At 53.1% G+C, this 8929-nt stretch overlaps 1 protein-coding gene across 8 annotated transcripts in view; it reads right to left on the bottom strand.

The window, feature by feature from the left end:
* Positions 1 to 8929, bottom strand: part of HIVEP3 (HIVEP zinc finger 3) — a 459420-nt gene that overhangs the window by 83257 nt on the left and 367234 nt on the right. The window lies entirely within an intron of this gene.

The following is an 8929-nucleotide window of genomic DNA, read 5'->3' as shown; positions in this document are numbered from 1 at the left end:
TATTATAATCCCTCCTCTACCGAAGAGGAGACTGATGGTCAGAGAGGTCGTGTAACAGTCTGTAAGTAGTGGGAACCAGATTCAAACCCTGGCAATCTGTCTCTAGACCCTGGGTTCCCAGTCACTACTCTTTACTGCCTTCCTAAATAGATTCAGGGTCTGTCTCATTCTTTTTAATAGCTGTATGACAGGCCACGGTTTGGATATAACACCTTCAGACTTCCCTACTATTCACTTTTCATACTTTTTTTCTGATTTTTTTTTTTTTTTTTTTTTTTTTTGCCAGTGGGATTTCGTAATAAACATCCTCTGTACACATATCTTTATAGACGGTGCTATTGTTCCAGAGGCCGGGTTCCCAGAAATGGGACCACGGGTCAAAGGGTATGTGTATTTTGCATGGGAACAGTTATGGGGCCTATTGTTTGCTGCATCTTCCTAAGAACGAGCCATGTGATTTTCACTCACTGGTTTTGACTCTGTCCTGAAGACACACCTCGGACCTCTCGTCTCCAGGACAATCCCTGGGATGGTTGAGGACAGTCTTCTCTTCCCTCATTTCCTCAAACGTTCCTGATAACATGGTTGTGTGTCCCCTGTGGCTGATCCAGACACTTCTTTAAGTCGAGTGCCCTCTGGGGTGACCTCGTCCCCCTTGAAGGACACATGGAGAGGGCCAGAATCTTTTCTGATGTCAGTGGTGCAGGGGTCCAAGCAGGTAGGGCTCTGAGTCCTTATCTTCAGCTCCCCGCCAGACACACTCATGCCTTGCTGAGAAAAAGACCAACCACCCAACAGATGCGACCCCCACCCAACAGACTGGAGCTCATTCTTCGATTGGGGCAAACACTGATGACTCAAGAGCCGGACAGACCTTCAAGCATCTTCTAGCTCAATGCCTTATTTTACAAACCGAGCCCTGGAGGGCCACGACCAGGCCAGGTTCACACGTGGGGTGTGGGAGCTGGGAGCAGGGTCACCGGGGGGTGCTTTGCTCCAGCTCCCTCGGCCTGCTGGTCCCTAGGAACCGTTTTACTAGAAAGGCACAGTGTAAATATTTTGCTAAGGAGCCAAGAGGGGAAACTTACCCAGGCTGAGCGGCCCTGTGCTGGGTGCTGGCCATGGACACAATGCTCAATGAGGGCCATTATCTGGGAAGGGAGGGCTGTTTGTTCCGCTTCGGGACGGTGCCAGAGCCCGGAGCCACCAGGCTTGCCACTCCGGCTGCCACACAGAAGAGTCTCCTTGCACTCAGCAGACTCTGTGGTTATGCAATGCTGGGCCGGAAGGTTAACTCTCCCCAGACGAGAGCCAGGCCTTGCTTCTTCCTGCCTGAGCGTGGCCATCCAAAAACGCTCACCATCGAGGGCCTCCGTGTTTGCAAAAAACGCTCGGGCCCTGAAACTGCTGGTTTCTTCCAAAGGGTGTCTCGAGTCCATCTGGCACCTTCCTACCGAGGCCCGGGGCCCCAGCCATGGTGACTGGCCACTGCCCCTCAGGCACCGCTCACAGGCCCCAGGGCCTGTCCCAGTAGCCGGCACCCCTGTCACCCTCCCTCCTCCGCCAGGGGTGCTGGTGGAGCCCCCCTCGTCCTCAAGCACACGTTCTTCCCCATGTCCACAAAGCCTCTGCTGACCACCCCAGCCGTCGATCCCAGAGCTCAGGGACTTAGTTTTCAAAACAAAGGAGATCTTGGATGTCATCTATCCAAATGCTCCATTTTCCAGATGAGGAAACCGAGGCTGAGGGGGGCTGATGGGCCTGAGCGCAGACAGAGTGGGCCGGAGTGCCATGTCAGCAGGGTGCTCCTGCCCGGACTCCCTCACACCTCACATCCCATCTGTCAGCAGCTCACGTTGGCTCGGCCTTCAGACCTTTCCCAGAACCCGACCACTTCCCACCACCTCCGCCGCCGGCCTGGTCTGCGACACCATCACCTCCGGATGGCGACAGGCCTCCCGTCTGTGCTGGCCTCCCACAGCGCACTGTCCACACACAGCCACGGTGGGCCTCTCCTCCTAGGCCTCCTCCTCCTGCTTCTCCCTCTGCCTGTGTCTCTGCCTCTCCCTCTGTGTCTCTCATGAATAAATAAATAAAATCTCTTAAAAAGATAATATCTGCATACTTATTTTACAGATAATATAAGATAAATAGTCTGTGGCAAGGTAACTATGCAGGTGCCTATTTCCTCTACTACAATGCAACTCTAAGAGGTAGGATGCTGCTCTTTGTCACCTAGAAGGGTATGTGGCACCTTCTATTTAGGCAAAGCTGATTTTTTTAAAGGTTTTAAGAGGAGAGAGAGGCACACACAGAGGCAGAGACACAGGCACAGGGAGAAGCAGGCTCCATGCAGGGAGCCCGATGTGGGACTCCATCCCGGGACTCCAGGATCACGCCCTGGGCTGCAGGCAGGCGCTAAACTGCTGAGCCGCCCAGGCTGCCTGGCATGGTTGATTTTTAAGGAAGGTCCCCCTCTAAGGATGGATGACGGTGATGGTGCTCCTCACATCACTGTGCCATTGTGCACATGAGTTAGGAGTGGGCACAGGGGACAGGTTTGGTGGCACAGGCAGGATCGACGGAAGGAGAAGCTCTGAAAGCTCCAGAGAGGCCAAGAGGCTGTATGTTTAGGACATGATGGGGAGACACCAGACCCCGGCGCCAGTGCTTCCTGCAGAACAGCCAATTCCCAGAGGCAGCCACAGAGAGATGCCACCGAGGCACGCCTCGCCCCTCCCTGCTTTCAGGTATCTTGAACCTACAAGTCCAAAAATCTCTCTATCACTTTAAAAGTTCTCCCGTGGGAGCCTCACAGGCCCCGCCAGGCCGGGGGGACCTCAGCTGAGCAGCTCTGCACAGAGCTTTATTCCCGGTAATAAATATCTGCTGAGTGAATCAAGAGAGAGACGGAAGGGAAGGGGAAGGAGCTAAGACAGACCCAGGAGAGGAGACGAAGGCTCAGAGCAACACAACGATCGCAAGGCAGCCTGCCAGCCAGCCCCAGCAGAGACACAATGGCCTGTCCGGACAGGTGGGACGGGCGGCTGCGGCTCCCACTTGCTCTCCCACACCTGCAGCTACGCTGGTCGGAAGCACAAATCTCAAGCAAACAGAAACTTGTGATTTCAGTTTTATTTTGATTGACCTTTTTATTTACCCATGGCACAATTTCTTTGAGGTTGGCTGGTTTTATCCTAAAGAAGGGCCCAAACTATGTTCCCGGGTGACTAGCTGTTGACACCTCTTTTTCTCAGCCGGCCCCAGCCCATCCTGACTCCGCTCTCCGCATACTTCTCAGGCTCTTTCACTTGAGCCTTCTCTTCTAGAGGCCTGTGCGCATCCCTCAGGCTCTGGCCCTTAATCCCCTGCATGTGTCTCTTGCATTTCCCCACCTTGTCTGATGAGCAGCTTCGGCAGCTGCACACGTCACCTGCCCTGTCCCTGGAACTCCCCAGGCCTGCATTTCCAGCGGTGATGGTTCGGCTTGGACAACACGCTGGCTTCTTAAATTCCATATGCTTACCACCCACCTCATGGCTTCCCCTCTTGCTCTCCCCTACACTTCTGGGCTTGCAGCATCAGAAGCATCCCAGAACCCCACTCTTCTACCCCCATATCAGCCATTCACCCGTCCACCCCACCCATTCTCTCACTGGTTCAACACTTATGACCATGTACCCTGCATACCAGGCTGTCCTGGGGTCAGGGGACCTTCACCATGCCTGTCCCTCTTCCCTCTGTGGAACCTCCAGGACCACCCCAGGCCCTGAAATTGTGAGAAGAAGCCTATTCCAAACTAGCCAGTCCCACATCTGCAAGTGAGTCACAGAGTGATCTTGGCTACGTCACTTGCCACGTCTGAGCTTGGGTGTCCTTATCTGCTCTTGGAAAAGATCATCGGTTCCTGCTTCTCTCCCTAGCCTGGCGCTGACATCCCCAGGTGGTGTCAATCTAAGGAACGCTTATGATCATTGCCTTCAACCAGACTGCGGACTTCCTCCTCCTCCAGACCATGGCCTTAACCCCCTTCACCCTCCCAGGCCCCAGAGATTGGGCTATAGACTCCGCATGTTAAAGAAATATCCCAGGCGATTCTGTAGTAGGAGACGGGTGGTTGGTGAACCACACCTGGAGAAATTCTGGTTCACGAGACAGAGTTCAAACTCTCTCTCCATCCCCCCAGCCCCCCGAGCAAACCCCACCCTGCTTTCCAGGCACAGGTCCCAGTCTCTTGCAGGACGGCTCTCCGAGGTCACCAAGCTGGTCCGTCCACTCATTGGCCTGAACCCAGAATCCCTCTCTTGCCATTTCCCCAGCACGGAAAACCTTCCTGACCTCCCTCCCTCTGGAAGTCTCTTTCCTCACCCTGCGAGGTCCAACTTAAATGACTTCTCCTTCCTCCATGAAGGTCAGAAGCACCTCGTCATGGGGACCCCGGTGGACACATTCACTGTCAGTTCCCTCCTGAGATGCTGGCTGGCTTCTCACCAGCTCACATCTGAGCTTCCTATCCAGACTGTGAGCTCCCTGAGGGCAGCCGGCCTGCCTTACAGACCTCCGTGTTCACTAGCAACGCTTACTGAGCATCTACAAGTGCTTAAACACACACCCAGCGGCACACAAAGGAGGAAGGGCAGGATTCCTGCGTCGGGGGTCCCTTTGCAAAGCAAAGACAGAGGACACTTGCAGACCTGCCTGGAGTAGACATGCAGAGGGGGTACCACAGGGTCCCAGAGCAGAGGCTCCTAACAGCATGGGGGTGGAGGGGGGTGACGAGGGGGGAGGCCTGGAGAAGGAGACTCCAGAAGGAAGGGACTCAGGGGAAAGGATTAAAGTGGGAGGAACCCCTTTGGCCCCGAAGGTGGGGAGGAGGAGGAGGGAGAGGCAATGGGATGGAGAACAGGAGTGGGCTGGGCCCGGGAAGCTGAGCCGAGGCGACGGGTCACCCTGCAGGTCAGGGGTTGGCAGATCCAGCCTGCTGCCTATTTGCGTACATCACGTTTTACAGCCACACGCATCCCTTTACACACCTCGGTAGAGGTGAGCAGGTGCAAGAGAGACCGTGGGGCTCGCAAAGCTTAAAATAGTTACTATCTGGCCATTTCGAGGAAAAAAAAAAGTGATGCTGCTCCCTGCCAGGCATGTGGGAAGATGCTGGTGGATTTTAGGCAGGGGACAGCACGGTCAGATTTGTGTTTTCTAATCACTCGGGGACAATGTAGGGATGGGCTGGAGTTAGACAAGCCGGTGAGAAGGGAGGGGAAGGAGGCTGGGAGGTTAGTATATAGGCGTCCAGGTGGGGGGTGGACAGGACCCCCCTGCTGCTGTTTATCAAGAGATCGGTAAAGAGTCCCTGTGTGCCTGCCCTGGGCTGAGGCCTCGTCTCCCCTGCACAGCCACCCAGCTAGTGTGGTTCTCGCTGGGTCACAGAGAAGGCACAGAGAGGTGAAGCCACTTGCCCAAGGCCACACAGCGGAGACGCAGCGGAGCCAGGACGCACACCCAGCGCCAAGCCCGAGGTCTTCGGGGTCAAGCGTGTCTGCTTGTTGACAGAGCCCTTGGAGCTTCCCTGAGAATTCACAGAACATAAGTCCTCTGCAGGAGAAAATCTTCTCCCAGGCGAGTCAGGCAGGAAGTGGGAGGCAGGAGCATGGCTATTTTGGAAAAGCGACACGAGAAACCACGAAACTTCCTACCTGTCCCGTTTTGCTCCCATCTGTCTTCAGAAACAAGGCTGCCCCTCTCTCAGATACGAAGGTGTTTCTCCCCACCCGGTGGCTCTGCCGCTGGTGGTCGGAGAGAGCACTAAGCTTAGCACACGTTCGCTATTTTTAAAGGACTATATAAACAAACAGGGCTATGTAAATAAGAAAAAAAATGAGGTCATCTTTTTAAAATCTAAAAATGTTCTTCTCCTATGGGGTGAGCAGCAAAACCTCAGAAAGAACTGGTGCTTTTTTATCCCCGAGAAGCCGTCTCCGGCCCACGGTCTCCCAAGACACCAGGCCCACCCCTCCCTTCCTCGCACCCACCGGGGGAGGCAGGCAGCCTGCCTCTGTGGCTTCGCCTTGGATGCCCAAAGCTACTGCCCAACCCCGGCCACCACCTCCCGCGGGCATCGGTCCCCATTCCGGGCACCTATAAGACCCTTCTCCCACACAGACCTGCTTGGCATGCCGACCCACCTGCTCCCTCTACCCTGGCCCACACCTGGATCTGCTGAGTGGCTGCAAGGGGCTCTGCACGCTGCTTAGAAGCCATCTGTGTCCTCCCCACTCCATCTCCCTCGGCCCCATGCCTCGGATTTACTCTCCCCACATTTTTCCAGACCTCTTCTTCCAAAGCTGATGGCCGGAAGTCATTAGAGCGGTCCTGGGAGCTGCGTCTAGGTCAACAATCCTTAGGAGACACCCTTGTTTCAGCAGGAGCCCAGGAGGCTTCACGGTTTCCCAAGAACTTCTTCTACCACTGACCCCCCCACACCCCGCCTGTGACCCTCTCCTGCCATCAACAGCATCACTCCAGGGACGCCTGGGTGGCTCAGTGGTTGAGCATCTACCTTTGCCTCAGGTTGTGATCTCGGGGTCCTGGGATTGAGCCCCACATTGGGCTCCCCGCAGGGAACCTGCTTCTCCCTCTGCCTGTGTCTCTACCCCTCTCTCTGTGTCTCTCATTAAAAAAAAAATAAAAAAATAAAAAAAAGCAAAAAATTAGCATCACTCCATCCCCATCCTCCACGACTTGCCCCTCTGCCTTTCAGCCCCAGCATCCCCGGCTCTGTAAAGCACAGAAATGAGAACCACCAATATTTGCTGACGGGGTGCCTTTCAAATCATGTTCCACAGAGGTGTTTCAGAGGTTCTTCAAATGTCACTCGAGAGATTTATTCCAAAAATATAGTATGACTCTTACCTAAAACTGGCATGGAAATTGGGCCTGCACATTCAAACACATTCTATGGCACATCTCAGTGACACACCAATGACACACAATAGACGTGGCCACCTTAACCTGGTTTGTGCAGAACTCAGACTTAAGCCTGGGTAGATCTCGAACTTCAGTGTTAAAATATATCTTCGGGACACCAGGTGGCTCAGCGGGTGAGCATCTGCCTTCAGCTCAGGGTGTGATCCCACAGTCCCAGGATCAAGTCCCACATCGGGCTCCCTCTGCCTCTCCCTCTGCCTATGCCTCTGCCCCCTCCCCATAAATAAATAAAGAAAATCTTTAAAAAAATAAAAATAAAATATATCTTCAACTGGAAATATCAGAGCTCTTTACTGGGCATCTTTATGTTGTTGCTTCCCAAATTCAGGACTACATACGCTTCCATAAAACCACACAAACAAGTACACTCTAAAACTTCCCACGATCTGAGAACATAGTATGTGGATTATCCCAAAAACGTCATCACTGATTGTGGGCTTCCTGTCTGAGTGTGTTGTAATAAGAAGGGATTCAAGCAGCGTCTTGATAGTGTCAGGGATGCAAACCAGAAGTCCCTTCTGCTCCTTCCCCAAAGTCCATATAAAACTGAACGGAAAATCATTCTGGGTTGAAGGTAAGTTGTTAGAAGTCTGTCACCATTCACGTCACCGGATAGATATGAACGAGGGTTTTCTTAATACTGCACAACCAACCCAAAGCAAAAATAAAAAAGCAATAGTAGATGCTATAGTTGGTAAGCGATAAAATGATTATCTAGCACAGAAGCCAGCAAAATCTATAGAGGACCAAATACTAAATATCTTTGGCTTTGTGGGAGAGGATGTCTGTCATAATTAACTCCACCCTTGCAGTAGGACAGCAGCCATAAATAATGTATAAATGGATAGCATGACCATGTCCCAATAAAATTTTATTTACAAAAACCAGGCAATGGCCTGGATTAGGCCCGTGGGCAGTAGTTTGTCAATCTCTGACCTAGACTCTGAGGTCTCAGTGTGGTTATCGATGGGCTTTCGCTATGAGATGTCAAAATTTTGAATTGAAATGAGAAATGTTTATTAATAAACTACCACTGGAATCTGTTTCATATTATTGGCGTCCCATGCAGGATTTGACTTTTAAAAACAGCTTCTAAGGCCACAGAAGTTTGCAGACAACTGGCAGAGACCTTTGCTGCTGAGAAAACGCTTTAGTGCCTGTTTTCAAATTAGGTTCATCCCGACTTATTCAGAAATCACATGTACTCTGGAGAGAGCCCCAGTCCAGGTCACTAGTAACAGGGGTGGGGTGTGGGGGGGCCTGACCCTACATCTCCCTGCCCTCAAATAATCTCAAACATAGCCATTCCCAACTCACAGGGTGCGAATGGGCCTCCCCAGCAAAGGAGAGTCTGCAGAGCCCCCGGAGGCCCGCAGGCAGCTGGCTCCTGCCTGGGCACACCCACCTGCCCAGGTCCAAGCCTTCTACCTTCCTCAGGTGTCATATATAACAGACTCCTCCGTTTTGGCCGGGGTGGGGTGGGGGGCTGTGCCAGCAGTGGGGCCATGAGCACCTGGACACTCCAGAAGCCCTGAGTCAGCACCCCATTAATCACAGAGGCTTTTATTCCCCAGGGAGAGCACAGGAAGGGGCGGGGACCAGATCTCTTGCTGGAACTGACGGCTCATTTCCTTCTAGGCCAGTCCCATCCTTTATGGATTCTTCTACACAGCTGGCACAGCCCACATGGACAAAAAGAGAATTTAGCAGTGAAGGAGGAGAGGGCACATGCCAGGTCTGGAGAGGATCCCCCCTGCACCCTCCCTTATGGTCCTCTCATATCTCTCCTTGCATCCCTTCGAGGTTTCTGTTTCCAGCTCAGTTCCAGGATTTCTGCACACCTAGCTGAATAAACCCAGTTACTGCCCTGAGGCCGCTGGTGGAGGAGACCCACACAGGCAGAAGGAAACAAGCGTTAAACGGAGGCATGAGATGCCCC

The sequence above is a fragment of the Canis lupus genome, chromosome 13 (genome assembly GCF_048164855.1).
Source record: "Canis lupus baileyi chromosome 13, mCanLup2.hap1, whole genome shotgun sequence".
NCBI lineage: Eukaryota > Metazoa > Chordata > Mammalia > Carnivora > Canidae > Canis > Canis lupus.
The sequence above is the reverse complement of the archived record's forward strand: the minus strand, read 5'-3'. Positions and strand labels throughout refer to the sequence as shown.